This window comes from Periplaneta americana, chromosome 13 (assembly GCF_040183065.1).
Source record: "Periplaneta americana isolate PAMFEO1 chromosome 13, P.americana_PAMFEO1_priV1, whole genome shotgun sequence".
Taxonomy (NCBI): Eukaryota; Metazoa; Arthropoda; class Insecta; order Blattodea; family Blattidae; genus Periplaneta; species Periplaneta americana.
Window position 1 is genome coordinate 13,419,853 of NC_091129.1, and position 27,554 is coordinate 13,447,406.

Below are 27,554 nucleotides of genomic sequence, written 5' to 3' on the forward strand. Positions count from 1 at the left end.
AAAACCATAAGGCATAAATCGAAAATTATTATATCAAATTAAAGGGGAGAAAATTCTCTATTAAAATAGTTATATTTTGAAAATTCGAATTTTTCATCATTTTTTGCGTTTTGTGGGTGTACATGTACTTTAACAACATTACTCACTACGAATTATAGAAGATTTATTGCATCATTTGTAGACAGTAAAATGTTCTGTGAACTTCATTTAACTATGCTTATTTGCAATTAAGTGTGGATAATTTAGTAGTAGTAGCTTTATTATGACTGGCAGAGTTAAGACCTTCTTTTTCATTGAACCAGGTTTGAAACATATACAGTTACATGAATTAGGCTACATAAAAATAGAATACAATACAGCAACAGAAGTAAATACCTACGAGAATGCATGAAATAAATTAAAATTAATGAAGCTGGAACATTGGATGTACTATATAACCTATATGCAGGACACGGTGCAGATACCCTAAAACCTCCCACTTTGATCAAATCATTCAGCTTTATTATATAGTCAGAAAAAGCAGTTTGTGAAGCTGTTATTATTATCAGTATTGATTCACTTGAGAGAACAAATCAAGATGAACAGCCCATGAGAATAAGGGGAAAATGTAATTTATTTGAATGTAAGAGAAACATTAGTAAAGGACAAGAATGGACCGATTATGCTGTCCTGCGAAATAACTGGATCTTTTTCAGATAAATTAATATTAAATATTATCACCATAATTCCAAGACTGCTCCATTGTTCATTCCAATAAAAAGAAATGTTTTTTATTTATGATTTATGTTTTTTTCCAGCTGTCAGAGTCGTGAGTTATCCGAGAGCATCACTGGTGATGACCAGATGGATATTTTTATTGTCTGCATGATCTCTCCTAAAAGAATAAGCAAGATTTGTCTGTTCAGCGATCATCAGGCGTCCAGCGACATGGGTGATGATCCAAGAAGGTTAGAAGAAGTCTTCTTATTTATGTATTTATTTATTTAATCTGACAGGATTAAGGCCATAAGGCCTTCTCTTCCATCCTACCAGATAGCATATATAAAAAAAAAAGAAATACAAACACTGATGAAAATAATACAAATTAAATTAAAGCCCTATAGAGGGTCAACAGGGTCAAAAGAACACTATAGAGCTCTCTTCGAGGTAATACAAGAAAAAAGAAAGAAAACAGAGATAGCAATGATGATAATAATAATAATAATAATAATAATAATAATAATAATAATAATAATAATAAATACATACATATTGTCAATTTTACAACAGCATAGTTACAATATTTACTATACGTCATGGGTTAAGGCGAAGTTGCGCAACCTGACAGGTGTTCAACAAGCAATTCCACGAACTAGATTGTGATTTTTTAATTTAAATTTGAATTTTGATATTGTCCGACAGTCTCTGACGTGGTCAGGGAGAGAGTTTCAGAAGCGTGGAATAGATATGCTGAAAGATGATGGGTAGAAGGATGTTCTGTGCAGAGGAATAGAGAGAAGGTACATGTTCCGGGTTCGAGGTAGTGAAAGGTAAACAAAACGAGATGCTAGGTAAGAGGGTGTGGAGGTGTGGATGATTTTAAATAGTAGTAAGAGAGAGTTGAAGAATCTTCCTTTTTTTAAGTGGACTCCAAGACAACAATTCTAGTGACGGTGTTACATGATCGAATTTTCTAATGTTACAAACGAAACGAACGCAGATATTGTGAACACGCTGCAGTCTATGGGCAAGATCAGTATTTAGATTCGTGAATAGAGAAACACAATAATCGAAGTGGGGCATCACTAAAGTTTGAATCAGGTTCTTTTTAAGGCTGAGAGGTAAAACGTTGGTTAAGTGTCTGAGGGAATGAATTATGGAAAAAGTTTTCTTACATATGTAGGTCACTTGACTTTGAAAATTTAAATTTGAATCTAAATATACCCCTAAATTTTTTACTGTCTTACTATATGTAATTGTATTATTTATTTTTCTATTTGATACAGTGGCTAGATCTATTTTGTTTAATCCTCTTTGGTGGCCCATTATTATAGCTTGTGATTTGTCTGGATTTAGTCTGAGTCCAAATTTTTGCGCCCATTGAGCTACAGATGCTAGATATTCATTAATTCTGGTCACAGAGTCATTGATTGTACAAGTTCGGGAATGAATGTAAAGTTGTAAGTCGTCAGCGTAAAGGTGGTGTTTAGAATATTTTAAGATCTTTGTTATGTCGTTTATATAAAGCGTGTTGCATGCTGGATAACAACACAGCTCAGGTAGCAAGGCATTTTTTTATCACTACTTGAAATTACTGATGTGAGGGGATAAATTAATATTAAATATTATCACCATGATTCCAAGATTGCTCTGTTGCTCATTCCAATAAAAAGAAATGTTTTTTATGTATGATTTATGCTTTTTTCCAGCTGTCAGAGTCGTGAATTATCTGAAAGCATCACTGATGATGACCAGCTGGATATTCTTAATTGTCTGCATGATCTCACATAAAAGAATAAGCAGGATTTGTTTGTTCAGCGTTCATCAGGCATCCAGAGACATGGGTGATGATCCAAGAGGGTTAGAAGAAGTCTTCTTGTATGCTGGATAACAACACAGTTCAGGTAGGAAGGCATTTTTTTATCATTACTTGAAATTAATGATATTTATACAGATGGATTTCTAAATCCTAATAATGGGACATCAGGAGCAGGGTATTACATTCCAAAATATCAAGAAAGTTACTTCATACCATGTTCATCCTTCTCCAGTCTTGACACTGAATTGCTGGCTATTGATGCTGCTCTTCAGTGTGCTACTCAAATTTCTGAAAAATCTATTTGCATACTTACCGACTCCAAGGGGGCTATATTTAATACAATCAAATATGTACCAAATCTATATGCACATAGAATTATTCCAATTCAGAAACAACTGAGTAAACTAAAAGAACTCCAAAAGGAAATAACATTTCAATGGATACCTAGTTATTGTGGCATACCTGGAAACGAGAAAGTCGATAATATTGCAAAACAGGCAACATATTTGCAACCAAGACCTCTTCAAGTGATATCTCTATCCAATGCTTTTGTTTCAATAAAGTCTCATTTTACAAACCTATGGATCAACAATTGGCTCTCTTCTAACAAAGGAAAAATTTTAGTCGATACAAAAGAACCCAAATGACCTGGAAATGTACAAAAACTTGCCCAGACATGTTCAGACATTTTTATCAAGAGCCAGAACAGGTCACATTGTCACTCAATTGTACCTACACCGATTTCACATTTCTGATAATCCTACTTGTCTGTGGTGTAATAATCATGATGAAGATCTGGAACACATTCTTCTATACTGTCCATCCATAAACCACAAAAGAAGTAAATTAAAATCATCAGTACCAGTTGCAGAAGACACAGCCCTGCAGTATATATTGACTACACCCCAACTCTGGCTACTAGCAACAGGCATCTATAATGAACACCGATCAAAATACCCCTCATTTCTCGTGAAAAACAACAACTGAATAGACTACAGTGGACTATAGTGGACTTTATGTTGTCAGCAAACAGCTGGATATATTAAGAAGACTGATTGAAATTACTAATGTGAGGGGATAAATTGATATTAAATATTATCATCATGATTCCAAGATTGCTCTGTTGCTTTTTTCCAGCTGTCAGAGTCGTGAGTTATCTGAAAGCATCACTGATGATGACCAGCTGGATATTCTTAATTGTCTGCACGATCTCTCATAAAAGAATAAGCAAGATTTGTTTGTTCAGCGTTCATCAGGCGTCCAGCGACATGGGTGATGATCAAAGAGGGTTAGAAGAAGTCTTTTTGTAAGCTGGATAACAACACAGCTCAGGTAGGAAGGCATTTTTAATCACTACTTGAAATTACTGATGTGAGGGGATAAATTAATATTAAATATCACCATGATTCCATGATTGCTCTGTTGCTCCAATAAAGAGGAAAGGTTTTTAATTTATGATTTATGCTTTTTTCCAGCTGTCAGAGTCGTGAGTTATCTGAAAGCATCACTGATGATGACCAGCTGGATATTCTTAATTGACTGCATGATCTCTCATAAAAGAATAAGCAAGATTGTTTATTCAGCGTTCATCGGGCGTGCAGCATCGTGCAAGGGTGATTATGAAAGAGGATTAGAAGAACTCTTCTTCTTGTATGCTGGATAACAACAGACCTCAGGTAGGAAGGCATTTTTATCACTACTTGAAATTACTGATGTGAGGGGATTAAGAAAGATGGCTGTGCTACGTCCAAGTACCCGGTGAAATAGGGGAAATTACCAGGGGCGTATATTGCGGGTGTTCAAAGTATGCACTGGACACCCTGTAAATTCGGTAATCTCATTTTTTTATTTTAAGTTGTTTTGTATAATGCAACAATAATTTTAATTTATCACAATTTAAATGCGTGTTAATCTCATTGGCAGTTGACGTATATAGTTCAAGACTAATTTTAATTTATTACCATTTAAATATTTTAAATGCCTGCTGGTTGAATGTGCACTCCATCCCCAGAACGGCTTTCGTTTTATAACGTACGCTCTGCCTGACAAAGTGGGATGAGTTCTGGTCTGGTTGTCCTGTCCGTACAAAAGAACATCCCCTGCTGAGAGTTACTGCTATAATTCTCTGCGCGCGCAAGGTGGCATGGTGGGGATACTCGCTTCTCTCAAGCTCGCAGGTCGTCCTGTATACAGGCAGCTCAACTTGTCAATAGCGATACAAAGTATTGTGTTTGACGTGTGTGTTTACGTGAATTTACTGTGTTTAGGTTTTACTAGGGTTCATAGTTGTGTGCCAGCGCAGGTGAACAATTTAAATTACTTATTTAATGATAATAGCACTTGGAAATGTACACTGTAAAAGATCTTTTGCAAAAGCCATTCTCTTCTCGCCCACTAGGAGAGAAATTACATATAGTGAATAAGGGTAGACCTACCCCGCCACTTCCGAATTTAGTGTAACAATATAAAACAAAAAGCGAACAATACACTAGACATTTTTCTATTTCACAATATGAAATTGTAGAATAGTTAGCGGGTTGTGGAACTTCAAACAGGTTATTTTGCTGGCCATGGTTATTGTTTGATCATAAATAATGCAATTTTGAATAACGTTATTTGTAGTTGCCTCCTTTCTCCGGCATTTGCAGGGCAGCCATTGAAACAAGGTGATTAATTTTTAAGAAGTTGTGGTGCGAGTACTTTGAATAATATTTAAATGTCACTTTCTTTTAATTTAATTCCATTTTTCCATTAGTTTAAGGGCATTTTAATGATCATTTTAAGTAGATTTTTAGGTCATCAACATCCGCTCCATAGTTATTATTTATAAATAATACTAAATTATATCAGCTGGCTACGGACTGGAAGGTCCGGGGTTCGATCCCAGGTGGTGACAGGATTTTTTCTCGTTGCCAAACTTTCAGAATGGCCCCGAGGTTCACTCAGCCTCCTATAAAATTGAGTACCGGGTCTTCCCCGGGGGTAAAAGGCGGTCAGAGCGTGGTGCCGACCACACCACCTCATTCTAGTGCTGAGGTCATGGAAAGCATGGGGCTCTACCTCCATGCCCCCCAAGAGCCTTCATGGCATGTTACAGGGATACCTTTACCTTTTTTTTTTACTAAATTATATATTAAAAATGGAAGTTAATGTTGACCCGATATTTCACTTAGGCCTATAATAATTGTGCGAGATAGATCAATTATATATTTTTAACAGAACACCCAAACTCCAGGTTCAGCATATGCCACTGGAAATTACTCTACTGCAAGTACCATACCACGAGAAAGTCAGGAACTAATAAATAAAGCCCAGTGTTTGATCACATTTCACACAAGTTAGGTAACCAGTGTCTATATGCACAAGGCTCAGATGCTGCATGGGTATTGTTGTATTGTATTGTATTGTATTGTATTGTATTTATTAACATTCCATGGTATTCATACATTGCTTACAGATAGAATATGGAACAAGTCAAAAAACTTAATACTATTATAAAGTCTTAATTTATAGTCACAGTCTAGTTGAAATACATACAGAAGAGATTTACAATATAGTCTACTAGTACAACACATAGTTTTAGTATCAATTTCATGAAGCGTTATTGAATGTCATGAATTCACCTACAGAATAGAAGGCGTGAGAAATTAGGTACTTCTTTAATTTGGCCCTAAATAATTTTATGTTTTGAGTTTCACTTTTTATATCGACAGGGAGGCTATTAAAAATTTTTACTGCCATATAACGCACTCCTTTTTGATAGCACGATAGACTTGCCGATGGAGTATGAAAGTTATTTTTTTGACGTGTACTTATGCTATGAACTGTTGAATTAGTTACAAAGTTTTCACGATTACATACGAGGAAGATTATTAATGAGAAGATATACTGAGAAGCCATGGGCATTATTTGTAGTTTTTTTTAATAGTCCGTAGATTTGGCATCTACTGTTATTCTAATTACTCTTTTTTGTAATAGAAATATACTGTTACTATCTGTGGAATTTCCCCAGAATATTATTCCAAAACTCATTATCGAGTGGAAGTATGCAAAGTAGCCTATGTTGTTTTTAAGGTATTGATATTTATTATCTTTTGCATAGATCTAATAGCAAAACAAGCTGAATTTAGTTTGGGGGTAATTTCTTTAATATGATTTTTCCAGTTTAACACATTATCGATTTTAAGCCAAGAAATTTGGTTGTTGTTGTTGTTGTTTCTAATAGGGATCTATTGTTAATTACTGCGCAAGAAATTTGCGAGGTTGAATTTGGACAGTGAGAAGAGACAGCACGTAACACCTGCACCGGCACCTTGTTCTCTGGAGATCAAGGATCCGTCGGTGTATAAATGAAGCCAGTTTTGTGGAGGGTACCTAATATTAATTGTCTCTAAAGACAATTGTTTCATTATTTCAGTGTTTACTACTGATTTCAGTATTTCTTCTGTTAAATTTAGATTATATTCTATATTTAATAGAGTTAAAGGGTTTGGTTTAATTTGTAAGTTTTCTTTTAAATTCGGGATATTGATTTTCTGTTTTAATTCTTGAACAATGGATATTAAACTTTTTTGAGTTTTCAATCTACAGAGAGGACTGTATGAATGCCAATTATTTCCTGGTAATCTGATAAGTTTTTCATATTGAATCAGTGCTTTTTCTTCTATTATCATTTTGATGCTGTTAATATTAGTGAGGAACCTCATAGAATCTATTGAAGTTGTTTTGATTCCACCAGTAATGAGTCTGAGAGCTTGGTTTTGAACATATTCTATGTCGTTTATGAAAGGTGAAGTAATTAAAATTTCTCCGCAGTATGTCAGCACTGGCTGTATAAACATTTTGTATGTAGTGTTCAAAGTATTCCTAGAGCATCCCCATTTCTTTCCTGCTAGTTTTTTCAGAAGAGAGAATCTTTTACGAGCTTTTTCAGAAATATATTTCAAATAGTTGTTCCATGTTAACTTACTGCCGAAAATAACTCCAAGATATTTGGATTCATAAGTCCTAGGAAGGTGTTGGCCATTGTATTGGATATTGAATTCTCTTTCTTTTTTACCAAGTGAAAATATTTGGTAGTTACTTTTGCCTAAATTGAATGTCATCAAATTTGATGTATTCTATTCAGGTAGTTGATTTAGAGCTTTAAGAGCAGAATTTTGAATTTTGTCTCTATGTCTGTGAGATCAGGAAGTCCACAAAACTATATCATCTGCAAATAGTGCTGTTTTCATGTTTGATTCCTCTAATAGGGAGGGTAAGTCATTTATATAAATATTGAATAGAGTTGTGCTGAGGACAGCACCCTGAGGTAGACCTCGATATGTTTGTTTGTAACTAGAAAGTGAGTTATTGAATTTTGTAGCAATGAATCTTTGACTAAGGGATTCTGATATCCATCTGAACATATTGCTGGAGATACCTAATTTCTGGAGTTTTAGTAATAATTTATTTCTCCAAACAGAGTCATATGCTAACTGAAAGTCAATAAATATTGCCAAGGTGTCTTCTTTTTTTTAAAACTGTCTTTTATTTCTTGGCCGAGGCGTATGACTTGTTCATTAGTAGAGTGTAGTTGTCGAAAGCCGGCTTGTCTTGGTGATAAAAGATTTTGAGATTCTAAATACCAAGTTAATCTGTTGGAGATCATGGAGTCCATGGTTTTTGCTATCATGCTTAATAGTGCTATTGGTCGATAACTATTAACATCATGAGCAGGTTTCTCTTTTTTTGTGATTTGGTACAATGATTGCTTTTTTCCAAGCTGCAGGAATTGAAGTGTTCCATGATAAATTGAAAATGGATAAAAGCACAGACTTGGCTTTTTCCCCCAGATGTTTCAAAAATTCTGAATGAATGTTGTGGGGGCCAGGAGATTTCCTGGTTTTTAAATTTTGTATAGCTTTCCTTAATTCTTTGGAAGTAAAATTTTGATGGAATATTTCAGGTTTTGTGATATTGTTGTTATTATATTTACGTAATTCTCTTTGGATAAATTTGACAGTTTTTTTGATATTGGGATGTAATCTGTGAGAGTTTGAGTAGTGTTTATTAAATGCGTTTGCTATAACTCTACTATCTGTTAGTGTTTTGTTATTCTGAATAATAGGTTGGCAAATATTTTCCCGTGTATTGGAAATATTCTTCAGAAATGTATATGTTTTAGCGCTATCGGTTCTGTAATTAATATTTTCAATGTAGCACCAATGTAGCAAGTTCTGTAGGCCCTGTTCTGTTTTTGGAGGTTGTCGCAACCACGTCAGGACAGCTGCATTCAGTTCCTGGAAGTCGGCGAAATGAAGTCTATGCAGAGATTTCTTCAAAGCTCCGAATAGATGGTAATCAGAAGGGGCCAAGTCAGGAGAACACCTGTTTCGGGAAGTCAAATTTACGTTACTTTCTACATTAGGCAGCCTCTACCGTCGATATGCACGGGGGCAGATGGTTGTCGTTTACAGAGTTCGAGGACCTCTATTTGCAGCACTAATACACTTTGTTCTCACTACACATATGGGGGAGTTATGGCGGCAAGAATGTTAGCAGAATAGAGATTGTGTTCGGGCTAGCCATTTTGATGCTATTGTATCCAAAGTAAGTCATGGGGGAATACAGCATCCCGTTCCTAGGTTAGGTCATTATTTCCGGAATTAGAGACTCAAATATTTTAGATATCATAAAATTAATGCTAGAAAAAAGTGCGACGGATTTGCTGGAATTAAGCGGTGATTACTACGGAACATACGGGGATGCTACAGTTAAAAGAGCGGGCCTCTGAGCCGCTTCGTTACCCTTCTGTAGAAAAAGGTCTGTTTTGGAAGGTCAAAATGACCGTTTTTTGAAATATTGCAGGCCTCTCCCATCCTAACATGCGGGGATAGAGAGTTGTCCTTTATACTGAAGATAGAGTTCGACGAGCTGTATTAAACGCACTCATCGGCTTTCTTCTAACTACACGTACTGCAGAGTTATGGCAGCTAGAATGTCGAAAATCAGAAAGTGTTCGCGATTGCCATTTTGATGCTATCGTGTAAGAAGTAAGTCAAGGGGGAAGACAGGGCCGCACCCCGTTCCTCGGTATGACCATTATTTCCGGCATTAGAGACTCAAATATTTTAGGTACCCAAAAATTAAGGCGAGAAAAAAGTGTGACAGATTTGCTGGATTTTAGCGGTGATTGCTAGGGAACATGCGGGGATGCTGCAGTTAAAAGGGCGGGCCTCTCAGCCGCTTCGTTCTCCTTGTGTGGAAAAAAGTCTATTTTGGAATGTCAAAATGACCATTTTTTTAAATATTGCCGGCCTCTGCCGTCCAAACGCGCGGGGATAGAGATTTGTCCTTTGTACTGAAGATAGAGTTCGACGAGCTGTAATAAACGCACTCATCGGCTTTCTTCTATCTACACGTACTGCAGAGTTATGGCGGCTAGAATGTCGGCGGAATGGGGGTTTGAACCCTTCCCCTTTTTTGCTCGAAAATCAAAAAGTGTTCGCGATTGCCATTTTGATGCTATCGTGTAAGAAGTAAGTCAAGGGGGAAGACATGGCCGCACCCCGTTCCTCGATATGACCATTATTTCCGGAATTAGAGACCCAAATATTTTAGGTATCCAAAAATTAAGGCTAGAAGAAAGTGTGACGGATATCCTGGATTTTAGCGGTGATTAGTAGGGAACATGCGGGGATGCTATAGTTAAACGGGCGGGCCTTTGAGCCGCTTCGTTCTCCTTGGGTGGAAAAAAGTCTGTTTTGGAAGGTCAAAATGACCAATATTTGAAAATTTGCCGGCCTATCCCGTCCAAACGCTCGGGGATAGAGAGTTGTCCTTTATACTGAAGATAGAGTTCGACGAGCTGTATTAAACGCACTCATCCGTTTTCTTCTAACTACACGTACTGCAGAGTCATGGCGGCTAGAATGTCGGCAGAATGGGGGTTCGAACTCTTTCGCTTTTTTTCTCGAAAATCAGAAAGTGTTCGCGATTGCCATTTTGATGGTATCGTGTAAGAAGTAAGTCAAGGGGGAAGACAGGGCCGCACCCCGTTCCTCGGTATGACCATTATTTCCGGAATTAGAGACTCAAATCTTTAAGTAGCCCTACCCCAAATTAAGGCTAAAAAAAAAGTGTGACGGATTTGGTGGATTTTAGCGGTGATTACTAGGGAAAATCCGGGGATGCTACAGTTAAAAGGGCAGGCCTCTGAGCCGCTTCGTTCTCCTTGTGTGGAAAAAAGTGTTATGGAAGGTCAATATGACCATTTTGTGATATTTTGCCGGCCTCTCCCGTCCAAACGCGCAGGGATAGAGAGTTGTCCTTTATACTGAAGATGGAATTCGACGAGCTGTATTAAACGCACTCATCGGCTTTCTTCTAACGACACGTACTGCAGAGTTATGGCGGCTAGAATGTCGGCGGAATGGGGGTTTGATCTCTTCCCCTTTTTTTCTCGAAAACCAGAAAGTGTTCGCGATTGCCATTTTCAAGCTATCGTGTAAGAAGTAAGTCAAGGGGGAAGACAGGGCCGCACCCCGTTCCTCGATATGACCATTATTTCCGGAATTACTTACTTACTTACAAGTGGCTTTTAAGGAACCCGAAGGTTCATTGCCGCCCTCACATAAGCCCGCCAGCGGTCCCTATCCTGTGCAAGATTAATCCAGTCTCTATCATCATACCCCACCTCCCTCAAATCCATTTTAATATTATCCTCCCATCTACGTCTCGGCCTCCCTAAATGTCTTTTTCCCTCCGGTCTCCTAACTAACACTCTATATGCATTTCTGGATTCGCCCATACGTGCCACATGCCCTGCCCATCTCAAACGTCTCGATTTTATGTTCCTAATTATGTCAGGTGAAGAATACAATGCGTGCAGTTCTGTGTTGTGTAACTTTCTCCATTCTCCTGTAACTTCATCCCGCTTAGCCCCAAATATTTTCCTTAGCACCTTATTCTCAAACACCCTGAACCTATGTTCCTCTCTCAGAGTGAGAGTCCAAGTTTCACAACCATACAGAAGAACCGGTAATATAACTGTTTTATAAATTCTAACTTTAAGATTTTTCGACAGCAGACTGGATGATAAGAGCTTCTCAACCGAATTATAACACGCATTTCCCATATTTATTCTGCGTTTAATTTCCTCCCGAGTGTCATTTATATTTGTTACTGTTGCTCCAAGATATTTGAATTTTTCCACCTCTTCGAAGGATAAATCTCCAATTTTTATATTTCCATTTCGTACAATATTCTGGTCACGAGACATAATCATATACTTTGTCTTTTCGGGATTTACTTCCAAACCGATCGCTCTACTTGCTTCAAGTAAAATTTCCGTGTTTTCCCTAATCGTTTGTGTATTTTCTCCTAACATATTCACGTCATCCGCATAGACAAGAAGCTGATGTAACCCGTTCAATTCCAAACCCTGCCTGTTATCCTGAACTTTCCTAATGGCATATTCTAGAGCGAAGTTAAAAAGTAAAGGTGATAGTGCATCTCCCTGCTTTAGCCCGCAGTGAATTGGAAAAGCATCAGATAGAAACTGACCTATACGGACTCTGCTGTATGTTTCACTGAGACACATTTTAATTAATCGAACTAGTTTCTTGGGAATACCAAATTCAATAAGAATATCATATAATACTTCCCTCTTAACCGAGTCATAATCCTTTTTGAAATCTATGAATAACTGATGTACTGTACCCTTATACTCCCATTTTTTCTCCATTATCTGTCGAATACAAAAAATCTGATCAATAGTCGATCTATTACACCGAAAACCGCACTGATGATCCCCAATAATTTCATCTACGTACGGAGTTAATCTTCTCAAAAGAATATTGGACAAAACTTTGTACGACGTCAACAAAAGTGATATTCCTCGAAAGTTACCACAGTTGGTTTTGTCCCCCTTTTTAAAAATAGGTACAATTATGGACTCCTTCCATTGTTCTGGTACAATTTCCTTTTCCCAAATAGCAAGTAGAAGTTTATAAATTTCGCTATATAATGCACTCCCACCCTCTTGTATTAATTCTGCTGGAATTTGATCGATACCTGGAGACTTGTACTTTTTCAGATTTTCTATCGCAATTTCGACTTCTGAAAGCGTGGGTTCGGGTATAAATGGCTCAGCAGTTTGTATTTCAATTTCGTCCCGATCATTTCTATTTGGCCTATGTACATTTAGTAGTTGCGCAAAATAGTTTTTCCATCTGTTTAAGATTGATGGAGAGTCTGCAAGCAAGTCACCATTCTCATCCTTGATCACGTTTACCCTTGGCTGATATCCGTTCTTAAATTCCTTTATACCCTTATATAAATCTCGAATGTTTTTATTCTTACTATTTGTTTCTACCTCATTCAGTTTTTCCTTCAAGTAACCTCTCTTTTTAATCCTAATTGTACGACTTGCTTCCCGTCTTTCATTGAAATAATTATCTCTCTTCTACTCAACTGGATCCTGTAAGAATTTCAATTTTGCCTGTTTCCTTCTTTCTACTACCATGCAACAATCTTTTTCAAACCACGGTTTCTTTTTCTTAGTTTCATAATAACCTATGCTCTGTTCAGCTGCAATTTTGATATTGTCTCGGATATTTTCCCACATGCTATTAACATCTAACTCTTTGTCAACTTCGTCGGAACTTGCTAATACGGCAAACCTATTTGAAATTTCGACCTGATAATTTTGCTTAGTTTCCTCGTCCTTTAATTTCAAAATATTGAATTTAGTAATATTAACTTGTTGCTCTACTCGCTTGGCTACTGATAATCTTTCTCTTAATTCTCCAATCACCAAATAATGGTCAGAATTACAGTCTGCACCCCTGAAAGTTCGAATATCTACTATACTAGTATGTCTCCGTTTATCTATCAAGATGTGATCTATTTGGTTGTGTGTCAATCCATCTGGAGAAGTCCAAGTATATTTATGTATATCCTTATGGGGGAATGTTGTACTTTTGACAATTAAATTTTTCGATGTGGCAAAGTTGACTAATCTAACTCCATTGTCACTACTAATTGCGTGTAGGCTCTCTTTTCCAATAGTTGGTCTAAAAATATCCTCCCGTCCTACTTTAGCATTGAAATCCCCCAATAAAATTTTCATGTGATATCTAGGGAACTGATCAAAAGTATGTTCCAATTCCTCATAGAAGCTATTCTTTATATGGTCGTCTTTCTCTTCTCTAGGGGCGTGAGCATTTATAACTATGATGTCGCACCATCTACCCTTAAATACTAAATATGATAACCTGTCACTGATAAATTCGACCTTTTTTACTGCTGATTTTATTCTTTTATGAACAAAGAATCCTGTTCCTAATTGGTGATTATTGTTTCCTTCCCCATAATACAACAAGTAATCTCCTATTTGTGATATTTCCGAAATTAGAGACTCAAATATTTTAAGTAGCCCTACCCAAAAATTAAGGCTAGATAAAAAGTGTGACGGATTTGCTGGATTTTAGCGGTGATTACTAGGGAACATGCGGTGATACTACAGTTAAAAGGCAGGCCTCTGAGCCGCTTCGTTCTCCTTGTGTGGAAAAAAGTGTTATGGAGGGTCAAAATGACCATTTTGTGATATTTTGCCGGCCTCTCCCGTCCAAACGCTCGGGGATAGAGAGTTGTCCTATATACTGAGGATAGAGTTCGACGAGCTGTATTAAACGCACTAATCGTCTTTCTTCTATCTACACGTACTGCAAAGTTATGGCGGCTGGAATGTCGGCGGAATGGGGGTTTGAACCCTTCCCCTTTTTTTCTCGAATATCAGAAAGTGTTCGCGATTGCCATTTTGATGCTATCGTGTAACAAGTAAGTTCATGGGGAAGACAGTGCCGCACCCCGTTCCTCGGTATGACCATTATTTCCGGAATTAGAGACTCAAATATTTTAGGTACCCTAAAATTAAGGCTAGAAAAAGTGCATCGGATTTGCTGAATTGTAGCGGTGATTACTAGGGAACATGCGGTTATGCTACAGTCAAAAGGGCGGGCCTCTGAGCCGTTTCGTTCTCCTTGTGTGAAAAAAGTCTGTTTTGGAATGTCAAAATGATCATTAAGTGAACCTTTGCCGGCCTCTCCCGTCCAAACGCGCAGGGATAGAGAGTTGTCCTTTATACTGAAGATGGAATTCGACGAGCTGTATTAAACGCACTCATCGGCTTTCTACGAACGACACGTACTGCAGAGTTATCGCGGCTAGAATGTCGGCGGAATGGGGGTTTGAACCCTTCCCTATTTTCCTCGAAAATCAGATAGTGTTCGCGATTGCCATTTTCATGCTATCGGGTAAGAAGTAAGTCAATGGGGAAGACAGGGCAACACCCCGTTCCTCGGTATCACAATTATTTCCGGAATTAGGGACTCAAATATTTTAGGTACCCAAAAATTAAGGCTAGAAACAAGTGCAACAGATTTGCTGGATTTTAGCGGTCATTACTAGTGAACATGCGGGGATACCACAGTTAAAAGGGCGGGCCTCTCAGCCGCTTCGTTCTCCTTGTGTGGAAAAAAGTGTTATGGAAGGTCAAAATGACCATTTTGTGATATTTTGCCGGCCTCTCCTGTCCAAACGCGCAGGGATAGAGAGTTGTCCTTTATACTGAAGATGGAATACGAAGAGCTGTATTAAACATACTCATTGGCTTTCTTCTAACGACACGTACTGCAGAGTTATGGCGGCTAGAATGTCGGCAGAATGGGGTTTTGAACCGTTCCCCTATTTTCCTCGAAAATCAGATAGTGTTCGCGATTGTCATTTTGATGCTATCGTGTAAGAAGTAAGTCAATGAGGAAGTCAAGGCCGCACCCCGTTCCTCGGTGTGACCATTATTTCCGGAATTAGAGACTCAAATAATTTATGTACCCAAAAATTGTCTAGAAAAAAGTCTGACCGATTTGCTGGATTTTAGCGGTGATTACTAGGGAACATGCGGGGATGGTACAGTTAAAAGGGCGGGCCTCTGAGCCGCTTCGTTCTCCTTGTGTGGAAAAAAGTTTGTTTTGAAAGTCAAAATGACCATTTTTTTTTATTTTGTCGGCCTTCCCGTCCAAACGTGCAGGGATAGAGAGTTGTCCTTTATACTCAAGATAGAGGTCGACGAGCTGTATTAAACGCACTCACCGGTTTTCTTCTAACTACACGTACTGCGGAGTTATGGCGGCTAGAATGTCGGCGGAATGGGGGTTTGAACGCTTCCCCTTTTTTTCTCGAAAATCAGGAAGTGTTCGCGATTGCCATTTGATGCTATCGTGTAAGAAGTAAGTCAAGGGGGAAGACAGGGCCGCACCCCCGATCCTCGGTATGACCATTATTTCCGGAATGAGAGACCCAAATATTTTAGGTACCCAAAAATTAAGGCTAGATAAAAGTGCAACGGATTTGCTGGATTTTAGCGTTGATTACTAGGGAACTTGCGGGGATGCTACAAGCAAAAGGGCGGGCCTCTGAGCCGCTTCGTTCTCCTTGTGTGGAAAAAAGTCTGTTTGGGAAGGTCAAAAAGACCATTTTTTGAAATTTTGCCGGCCTCTCCCGTCCAAACGAGCAGCATAGAGAGTTGTTCTATATACTGAAGATAGAGTTCGACGAGCTGTATTAAACGCACTCATCGGCTTTCTTCTAACTACACGTACTGCAGAGTTATGGCGGCTAGAATGTCTTCGGAATGGGGGTTTGAACTCTTCCCCTTTTTTTTTCTCGAAAATCAGAAAGTGTTCCCGTTTGCCATTTGGATGCTATCGTGTAAGAGTAAAGTCAAGGGGGAAGACAGGACCGCACCCCGTTCCTCGGTATGACCATTATTTCAGGAAATAGAGACTCAAATATTTTAGGTACCCTAAAATTAAGGCTAGAAAAAAGTGCATCGGATATGCTGGATTTTAGCGGTGATTACTAGGGACCATGCTGGGATGCTACAGTCAAAAGGGCGGGCCTCTGAGCCGCTTCCTTCTCCTTGTGTGGAAAAAAGACTGTTTTGGAAGGACAAAATGAACATTTTTTTTTTATTTTGAAGACCTCTCAAGTCCAAAGGCGCGGGGATTGGAGTTGTCCTTGATGCTGAAGATAGAGTTTGACGAGCTGTATTAAAAGCAGTCATTGGCTTTCTTCTAACTACACCTACTGCAGAATTATGGCGGCTAGAATGTCGGCCGAATGGGGGTTTGAACCCTTCCCCTTTTTTTCTCGAAAACCAGAAAGTGTTCGCGATTGCCATTTTGATGCTATCGTGTAAGAAGTAAGTCAAGGGGGAAGACAGGGCCGCACCCCGTTCCTCGGTATGACCATTATTTCCGGAATTAGAGACTAAAATATTGTAGGTACCCAAAAATTAACGTTAGAAAAAAGTGTGACGGATTTGGTGGATTTTAGCGGTGATTACTAGGGAACATGCGGGGATGCTACAGTTAAAACGGCGGGCCTCTAAGCCGCTTCGTGCTCCTTGGTTGGAAAAAAGTGTGTTTTGGAAGGTCTAAATGACCATTTTTTGAAATTTTGCCGGCCTCTCCCGTCCAAACGCGCTGGGATAGGGAGTTGTCCTTTATACTGAAGATAGAGTTCGACGAGCTGTATTAAAGGCACTCATCGGCTTTCTTCTATCTACACGTACTGCAGAGTCATGGCGGCTAGAATGTCGGCGGAATGGGGGTTTGAACCCTTCCCCTTTTTTTCACGAAAATCACAAAGTGTTCGCGATTGCCACTTCGATTCTATTGTGTAAAAAGTAAGTAAAGTGGAATACATGGCCGCATCCCGTTCCTTGGTATGACCATTATTTCCGGAATTAGAGACTCTAATATTTTAGGTACCCAAAAATTAAGGCTAGAAAAAAGTGTGACGGATTTGCTGGAATTTGGCGGTGAATACTACGGAACATGCAGGGATGCTACAGTTAAAAGGACGGGCCTCTGAGCCGCTTCGTTCTCCTTGTGTGGAAAAAAGTCTGTTTTTGAAGGTCAAAAACACCGTTTTTTGAAATTTTGCCCGCCTCTCCAGTCCAATCGCTCGGGGGTAGAGAGTTGTCCTTTATACTGAGGATAGAGTTCGACGAGCTGTATTCAACGCACTCATCGGCTTTCTTCTAACTACACGTACTGCAGAGTTATGGCGGCTAGAATGTCGGCGGAATGGGGTTTGAACCCTTCCCCTTTTTTTCTCGAAAATCAGAAAGTGTTCGCGATTGCCATTTTGATGCTATCGTGTAAGAAGTAAGTCAAGGGGGAAGACAGGGCCGCAACCCGTTCCTCGGTATGACCATTATTTCCGGAATTAGAGACTCAAATATTGTAGGTACCCAAAAATTAACGTTAGAAAAAAGTGTGACGAATTTGGTGGATTTTAGCGGTGATTACTAGGGAACATGCGGGGATGCTACAGTTAAAACGGCGGGCCCCTGAGCCGCTTCGTTCTCCTTGTGTGAAAAAAAGTGTGTTTTGGAAGGTCTAAATGACCATTTTTTGAAATTTTGCCGGCCTCTCCCGTCCAAACGCTCAGGGATAGGGAGTTGTCTTTCATACTGAAGATAGAGTTCGACGAGCTGTATTAAAGGCACTCATCGGCTTCCTTCTAACTACACGCACTGCAGAGTTATGGCGGCTAGAATGTCTTCGGAATGGGGGTTTGAACTCTTCCCCTTTTTTTTTCTCAAAAATCAGAAAGTGTTCGCGATTGCTATTTTGATGCTATGGTGTAAGTGTACAGTCAAGGAGAAAGACAGGGCCGCACCCCGTTCCTCGGTATGACCATTATTTCCGGAATTAGAGACTCAAATATTTTAGGTACCCTAAAATTAAGGCTAGAAAAAAGTGCATCGGATATGCTGGATTTTACCGGTGATTATTAGGGACCATGCTGGGATGCTACAGTCAAAAGGGCGGGCCTCTGAGCCGCTTCGTTCTCCTTGTGTGGAAAAAAGACTGTTTTGGAACGACAAAATGAACATTTTTTTTTTATTTTGAAGACCTCTCAAGTCCATAGGCGCGGGGATTGGAGTTGTCCTTGATGCTGAAGATAGTTTGACGAGCTGTATTAAAGGCACTCATCGGCTTTCTTCTAACTACACGTACTTCAGAGTCATGGCGGCTAGAATGTCGACGGATGGGGGGTTTGAATCATTCGCCTTTTTTTTTCTCGAAAATCAGAAAGTGTTCGCGATTGCCATTTTGAAGCTATCGTGTAAGAAGTAAGTCAAGGGGGAAGACAGGGCCGCACCCCGTTCCTCGGTATGACCATTATTTCCGGAATTAGAGACTCAAATATTTTAAGTACCCAAAAATTAAGGCTAGAAAAAAGTGTGACGAATTTGCTGGATTTTAGCGGTGATTACTTGGGAACATGCGGGGATGGTACAGTTAAAAGGGCGGGCCTCTGAGCCGCTTCGTTCTCCTTGTGTGGAAAAAGTCTGTTTTTGATGGTCAAAAAGACCATTTTTTAAAATTTTGCCGTCCTCTCCCGTCCAAACGCTCGGGGATAGAGAGTCGTCCCTTATACTGAGGAAAGAGTTCGACGAGCTGTATTAAACGCACTCATCGGCTTTCTTCTATCTACACGTACTACAGAGTTATGGCGGCTAGAATGTCGGCGGAATGGGGGTTTTGAACCCTTCCCCTTTTTTTCTCGAAAATCAGAAAGTGTTCGCGATTGCAATTTTGATGCTATCGTGTAAGAAGTAAGTGAATGGGGAAGACAGGGCCGCACCCCGGTCCTCGGTATGACCATTATTTCCGGAATTAGAGACTCAAATGTTGTAGGTACCCAAAAATTAACGTTACAAAAAAGTGTGACGGATTTGGTGGATTTTAGCGGTGATTACTAGGGAACATGCGGGGATGCTACAGTCAAAACGGCGGGCCTCTGAGCCGCTTCGTTCTCCTTGTGTGGAAAAAAAGTGTGTTTTGGAAGGTCTAAATGACCATTTTTTGAAATTTTGCCTGCCTCTCCCGTCCAAACGCGCAGGGATAGTGAGTTGTCCTTTATACTGAAGATAGAGTGCGACGAGCTGTATTAAAGGCACTCATTGGCTTTCTTCTAACTACACGTACTGCAGAGTCATGGCGGCTAGAATGTCGGCGGAATGGGGGTTTGAACCCTTCCCCTTTTTTTCACGAAAATCACAAAGTGTTCGCGATTGCCACTTCGATTCTATTGTGTAAAAAGTAAGTAAAGTGGAATACATGGCCGCATCCCGTTCCTTGGTATGACCATTATTTCCGGAATTAGAGACTCTAATATTTTAGGTACCCAAAAATTAAGGCTAGAAAAAAGTGTGACGGATTTGCTGGAATTTGGCGGTGAATACTACGGAACATGCAGGGATGCTACAGTTAAAAGGACGGGCCTCTGACCCGCTTCGTTCTCCTTGTGTGGAAAAAAGTCTGTTTTTGAAGGTCAAAAAGACCATATTTTGAAATTTTGCCGGCAACTCCCGTCCAAACGCTCGGGGATAGAGAGTTGTCCTTTATACTGAGGATAGAGTTCGACGAGCTGTATTAAACGCACTCATCGGCTTTCTTCTAACTACACGTACTGCAGAGTTATGGCGCCTAGAATGTCGGCGGAATGGGGGTTTGAACCCTTCCCCTTTTTTTCTCGAAAATCAGAAAGTGTTCGCGATTGCCATTTTGATGCTATCGTGTAAGATGTAAGACAATGGGGAAGAAGGGGCCGCACCCCGTTCCTCGGTATGACCATTATTTCCGGAATTAGAAACTCAAATGTTGTAGGTACCCAAAAATTAACGTTAGAAAAAAGTGTGACGGATTTGGTGGATTTTAGCGGTGGTTTTAGGGAACATGCGGGGATGCTACAGTTAAAACGGCGGGCCTCTGTGCCGCTTTGTTCTCCTTGTGTGGAAAAATGTGTGTTTTGGAAGGTCTAAATGACCATTTTTTGAAATTTTGCCTGCCTCTCCCGTCCAAACGCGCAGGGATAGGGAGTTGTCCTTTATACTGAAGATAGAGTGCGACGAGCTGTATTAAAGGCACTCATTGGCTTTCTTCTAACTACACGTACTGCAGAGTCATGGCGGCTAGAATGTCGGCGGAATGGGGGTTTGAACCCTTCCCCTTTTTTTTTCACGAAAATCACAAAGTGTTCGCGATTGCCACTTCGATTCTATTGTGTAAAAAGTAAGTAAAGTGGAATACATGGCCGCATCCCGTTCCTTGGTATGACCATTATTTCCGGAATTAGAGACTCTAATATTTTAGGTACCCAAAAATTAAGGCTAGAAAAAAGTGTGACGGATTTGCTGGAATTTGGCGGTGAATACTACGGAACATGCAGGGATGCTACAGTTAAAAGGACGGGCCTCTGACCCGCTTCGTTCTCCTTGTGTGGAAAAAAGTCTGTTTTTGAAGGTCAAAAACACAGTTTTTTTTAATTTTGCCCGCCTCTCCAGTCCAAAAGCTCGGGGGTAGAGAGTTGTCCTTTATACTGAGGATAGAGTTCGACGAGCTGTATTCAACGCACTCATCGGCTTTCTTCTAACTACACGTACTGCAGAGTTATGGCGGCTAGAATGTCGGCGGAATGGGGGTTTGAACCCTTCCCCTTGTTTTCTCGAAAATCAGAAAGTGTTCGCGATTCCCATTTTGATGCTATCGTGTAAGGAGTAAGTCAAGAGGGAAGACACCGCCGCACCCCGTTCCTCGGTATGACCATTATTTCCGGAATTAGAGACTCAAATGTTGTAGGTACACAAAAATTAACGTTACAGAAAAGTGTGACGGATTTGGTGGATTTTAGCGGTGATTACAAGGGAACATGCGGGGATGCTACAGTTAAAATCGCGGGCCTCTGAGCCGCTTCGTTCTCCTTGTGTGGAAAAAAAGTGTGTTTTGGAAGGTCTAAATGACCATTTTTTGAAATTTTGCCGGCATCTCCCGTCCAAACGCGCAAAGATAGGGAGTTGTCCATTATACTGAAGATAGAGTTCGACGAGCTGTATTAAACGCACTCATCGTCTTTCTTCTATCTACACGTACTGCAGAGGTATGGCGGCTAGAATGTCGGCGGAATAGGGGTTTGAACCCCTCCTTTTTTTTTTTCTCGAAAATCAGAAAGTGTTCGCGATTGCCATTTTGATGCTATCGTGTAAGAAGTAAGTCAAGGGGGAAGACAGGGCCGCACCCCGTTCCTCGGTATTACTATTATTTCCGGAATTAGAGACTCAAATATTTTAGGTACCCTAAATTAAGGCTAGATAAAAGTGTGACGGATTTGGTGGATTTTAGCGGTGATTACAAGGGAACATACGGGGATGGTACAGTTAAAAGGGCGGGCCTCTGAGCCGCTTCGTTCTCCTTGTGTGGAAAAAAGTCTGTTTGGGAAGGTCAAAAAGACCATTTTTTGAAATTTTCCCGGCCCCACCGTCCAAACGCTCGGGGATACAGAGTTGTCCTTTATACTGAGGATAGAGTTCGACGAGCTGTATTAAACGCACTCATCGGCTTCCTTCTAACTACACGTACTGCAGAGTTATGGCGGCTAGAATGTCGGCGGAATGGGGGATTGAACTCCTCCTCTTTTTTTCTCGAAAATCCGAAAGTGTTCGCGATTGCTATTTTGATGCTATGGTGTAAGAGTAAAGTCAAGGAGAAAGACAGGGCCGCACCCCGTTCCTCGGTATGACCATTATTTCCGGAATTAGAGACTCAAATATTTTAGGTACCATAAAATTAAGGCTAGAAAAAAGTGCATCGGATATGCTGGATTTTACCGGTGATTATTAGCGACCATGCTGGGATGCTACAGTCAAAAGGGCGGGCCTCTGAGCCGCTTCGTTCTCCTTGTGTGGAAAAAAGACTGTTTTGGAACGACAAAATGAACATTTTTTTTTTTTTTTTGAAGACCTCTCAAGTCCAAAGGCGCGGGGATTGGAGTTGTCCTTGATGCTGAAGATAGAGTTTGACGAGCTGTATTAAAGGCACTCATCGGCTTTTCTTCTAACTACACGTACTTCAGAGTCATGGCGGCTAGAATGTCGACGGATGGGGGTTTGAATCCTTCGCCTTTTTTTTCTCGAAAATCAGAAAGTGTTCGCGATTGCTATTTTGATGCTATCGTGTAAGAAGTAAGTCAAGGGGGAAGACAGGGCCGCACCCCGTTCCTCGGTATGACCATTATTTCCGGAATTAGAGACTCAAATATTTTAAGTACCCAAAAATTAAGGCTAGAAAAAAGTGTGACGAATTTGCAGATTTTAGCGGTGATTACTTGGGAACATGCGGGGATGGTACAGTTAAAAGGGCGGGCCTCTGAGCCGCTTCGTTCTCCTTGTGTGGAAAAAAGTCTGTTTTTGAAGGTCAAAAAGACCATTTTTTGAAATTTTCCCGGCCCCACCGTCCAAACGCTCGGGGATACAGAGTTGTCCTTTATACTGAGGATAGAGTTCGACGAGCTGTATTAAACGCACTCATCGGCTTTCTTCTAACTACACGTACTGCAGAGTTATGGCGCCTAGAATGTCGGCGGAATGGGGGTTTGAACCCTTCCCCTTTTTTTCTCGAAAATCAGAAAGTGTTCGCGATTGCCATTTTGATGCTATCGTGTAAGAAGTAAGACAATGGGGAAGACAGGGCCGCACCCCGTTCCTCGGTATGACCATTATTTCCGGAATTAGAAACTCAAATGTTGTAGGTACCCAAAAATTAACGTTAGAAAAAAGTGTGACGGATTTGGTGGATTTTAGCGGTGGTTTTAGGGAACATGCGGGGATGCTACAGTTAAAACGGCGGGCCTCTGTGCCGCTTTGTTCTCCTTGTGTGGAAAAATGTGTGTTTTGGAAGGTCTAAATGACCATATTTTTTAATTTGCCGGCCTGTCCCGTCCAAACGCGCAGGGATAGGGAGTTGTCCTTTATTCTGAAGATAGAGTTCGACGAACTTTATTAAACGCACTCATCGGCTTTCTTCTATCTACATGTACTGCAGAGGTATGGCGGCTAGAATGTCGGCGGAATGGGGGTTTGAACCGCTTCCCTTTTTTTTTCGAAAGTCAGAAAGTGTTCGCGATTGCCATTTTGATGCTATCGTGTAAGAAGAAAGTCAAGGGGGAAGACAGGGCCGCACCCCGTTCCTCGATATGACCATTATTTCCGGAATTAGAGACTAAAATATTGTAGGTACCCAGAAATTAACGTTAGAAAAAAGTGTGACGGATTTGGTGGATTTTAGCGGTGATTACTAGGGAACATGCGGGGATGCTACAGTTAAAACGGCGGGCCTCTGAGCCGCTACGTTCTCCTTGTGTGGAAAAAAATGTGTTTTGTAAAGTCTAAATGATCATTTTTTGAAAATTTTCCGGCCTCTCCCGTCTAAACGCGCTGGATAGAGAGTTGTCCTTTATACTGAAGATAGAGTTCGACGAGCTATATTAAACGCACTCATCGGCTTTCTTCTAACTACACGTACTGCAGAGTTATGGCGGCTAGAATGTCGGCGGAATGGGGGTTTGAACCCTTCCCCTTTTTTTCTCGAAAACCAGAAAGTGTTCGCGATTGCCATTTTGATGCTATCGTGTAAGAAATAAGACAAGGAGGAAGACAGGGCCGCACCCCGTTCCTCGATATGACAATTATTTCCGGAATTAGAGACTAAAATATTGTAGGTACCCAAAAATTAACGTTAGAAAAAAGTGTGACGGATTTGGTGGATTTTAGCGGTGATTACTAGGGAACATGCGGGGATGCTACAGTTAAAACGGCGGGCCTCTAAGCCGCTTCATTCTCCATGTGTGGAAAAAAGTGTGTTTTGGAAGGTCTAAATGACCATTTTTTGAAATTTTGCCGGCCTCTCCCGTCCAAACGCGCAGGGATAGGGAGTTGTCCTTTATACTGAAGATAGAGTTCGACGAGCTGTATTAAAGGCACTCATCGGCTTTCTTCTAACTACACGTACTGCAGAGTCATGGCGGCTAGAATGTCGGCGGAATGGGGTTTGAACCCTTCCCCCTTTTTTTTTTTTTTTTTTTTTTTTCGAATATCAGAAAGTGTTCGCTATTGCCATTTTGATGCTATCCTGTAAGAAGTATGTCAAGGGGGAAGACAGGGCCGCACCCCGTTCCTCGGTATGACCATTATTTGCGGAATTAGAGACTCAAATATTTTAGGTACCCAAAAATTAAGGCTAGAAAAAAGGGTGATGGATTCGCTGGATTTTCGCGTTGATTACTAGGGAACATGCGGCGGTGCTACAGTTAAAAGGGCGGGCCTCTAAGGAGCTTCATTCTCCATGTGTGGAAAAAAGTCTGTTTTGGAAGGTCAAAATGACCATTTTTTGCAAATTTGCCGGCCTCTCCCGTCCAAACGCGCGGGGATAGCGAGTTGCCCTTTATACTGAGGATAGAGTTCGACGAGCAGTATTAAACGCACTCATCGGCTTTCTTCTAACTACACGTACTGCAGAGTTATGGCGGCAAGAATGTCGGCGGAATGGGGGTTTGAACCCTGCCCCTTTTTTTCTCGAAAATCGGAAAGTGTTCGCTATTGCTATTTTGATGCTATCGTGTAAGAATAAGTCAAGGGGGAAGACAGGGGCGCACCCCATTCCTCGGTATGACCATTATTTCCGGAATTAGAGACTCAAATATTTTAGGTACCCAAAAATTAAGGCTAGAAAATAGTGTGACGGATTTGGTGGATTTTAGCAGTGATTACTAGGAAACATGCGGGGATGGTACAGTTAAAAGGACGGGCCTCTGAGCCGCTTCGTTCTCCTAGTGTGGAAAAAGTCTGTTTTTGATGGTCAAAAAGACCATTTTTTTTAATTTTGCCGTCCTCTCCCGTCCAAACGCTCGGGGATAGAGAGTCTTCCCTTATACTGAGGATAGAGTTCGACGAGCTGTATTAAACGCACTCATCGGCTTTCTTCTAACTACACGTACTACAGAGTTATGGCGGCTAGAATGTCGGCGGAATGGGGGTTTGAACCATTCCCCTTTATTTCTCGAAATCAGAAAGTGTTCGCGATTGCAATTTTGATGCTATCGTGTAAGAAGTAAGTGAATGGGGAAGACAGGGCCGCACCCCGGTCCTCGGTATGACCATTATTTCCGGAGTTAGAGACTCAAATGTTGTAGGTACCCAAAAATTAACGTTACAAAAAAGTGTGACGGATTTGGTGGATTTTAGCGGTGATTACTAGGGAACATGCGGGGATGCTACAGTCAAAACGGCGGGCCTCTGAGCCGCTTCGTTCTCCTTGTGTGGAAAAAAAGTGTGTTTTGGAAGGTCTAAATGACCATTTTTTTAAATTTTGCCGGCCTCTCCCTACCAAACGCGCAAAGATTGGGAGTTGTCCTTTATACTGAGGATAGAGTTCGACGAGCTGTATTAAACGCACTCATCGGCTTTCTTCTATCTACACGTACTGCAGAGGTATGGCGGCTAGAATGTCGGCGGAATGGGGGTTTGAACCATTCCCCTTTATTTCTCGAAAATCAGAAAGTGTTCGCGATTGCCATTTTGATGCTATCGTGTAAGAAGTAAGTGAATGGGGAAGACAGGGCCGCACCCCGTTCCTCGGTATGACCATTATTTCCGGATTTAGAGACTCAAATGTTGTAGGTACCCAAAAATTAACGTTAGAAAAAAGTGTGACGGATTTGGTGGATTTTAGCGGTGATTACTAGGGAACGTGCGGGGATGCTACAGTTAAAACGGCGGGCCTCTGAGCCGCTTCGTTCTCCTTGTGTGGAAAAAAAGTGCGTTTTTGGAAGGTATAAATGACCATTTTTTGAATTTTTGCCGCCCTCTCCCGTCCAAACGCGCAAAGATAGTGAGTTGTCCTTTACACTGAAGATAGAGTTCGACGAGCTGTATTAAACGCACTCATCGACTTTCTTCTATCTACACGTGCTGCAGAGGTATGGCGGCTAGAATGTCTGCGGAATGGGGGTATGAACCCCTCCTTTTTTTTTTTTCTCGAAAATCAGAAAATGTTCGCGATTGCCATTTTGATGCTATCGTGTAAGAAGTAAGTCAAGGGGGAAGACAGGGCCGCACCCCGTTCCTCGGTATGACCATTATTTCCGGAGTTAGACACTCAAATATTTTAAGTACCCAAAAATTAAGGCTAGAAAAATGTGTGACGAATTTTCTGGATTTTAGCGGAGATTACTTGGGAACATGCGGGGATGCTACAGTTAAAACGGCGGGCCCCTGAGCCGCTTCGTTGTCCTTGTGTGAAAAAAAGTGTGTTTTGGAAGGTCTAAATGACCATTTTTTGAAATTTTGCCGGCCTCTCCCGTCCAAACGCGCAGGGATAGGGAGTTGTCCTTTAGTCTGAAGATAGAGTTCGACGAGCTGTATTAAACGCACTCATCGGCTTTCTTCTATCTACACGTACTGCAGTGGTATGGCGGCTAGAATGCCGGAGGAATGGGGGTTCCCCTTTTTTTCTCGAAAATCAGAAAGTGTTCGCGATTTCCATTTTGATTCTATCGTGTAAGAAGTAAGGGAATGGGGAAGACAGGGCCGCACCCCGTTCCTCGTTATGACCATTATTTCCGGAATTAGAGACTCAAATATTTTAAGTACCCAGAAATTAAGGCTAGAAAAAAGTGTCACGAATTTGCTGGATTTTAGCGGTGATTACTAGGGAACATGCGGGGATGCTACAGTTAAAAGGGCGGGCCTCTGAGCCGCTTTGTTCTCCTTGTGTGGAAAAAAGTCGTTTTAGAAGGCGAAAATGACCATTTTTTGAAATTTTCCGGCCTCTCCCGTCCAAACGCGCTGGGTAGAGAGTTGTCCTTTATACTGAGGATAGAGTCCGGCGAGCTGTAATAAACGCACTCATCGGCTTTCTAGAAACTACACGTACTGCAGAGTAATGGCGGCTAGAATGTCGGCGGAATGGGGGTTTGATCATTTCCCCTTTTTTTCTTGAAAACCAGAAAGTGTTCGCGATTGCCATTTTGATGCTATCGTGTAAGAAATAAGTCAAGGAGGAAGACAGGGCCGCACCCCGTTCCTCGGTATGATCATTATTTCCGGAATTAGAGACTAAAATATTGTAGTTACCCAAAAATT

At 40.7% G+C, this 27,554-nt stretch overlaps 1 long non-coding RNA gene across 1 annotated transcript in view; it reads left to right on the plus strand.

Moving 5' to 3' along the window:
* The first annotated feature begins 803 nt into the window (after positions 1 to 803).
* LOC138711758 (uncharacterized) overlaps positions 804 to 27,554 on the plus strand; it is a 143,073-nt gene continuing 116,322 nt past the window's right edge. Inside the window, exons 1-4 of the long non-coding RNA XR_011335445.1 lie at positions 804 to 947; positions 2,409 to 2,603; positions 3,656 to 3,850; positions 3,994 to 4,194. This is a non-coding gene — a long non-coding RNA (uncharacterized lncRNA). The remainder of the gene's footprint in view (positions 948 to 2,408; positions 2,604 to 3,655; positions 3,851 to 3,993; positions 4,195 to 27,554) is intronic.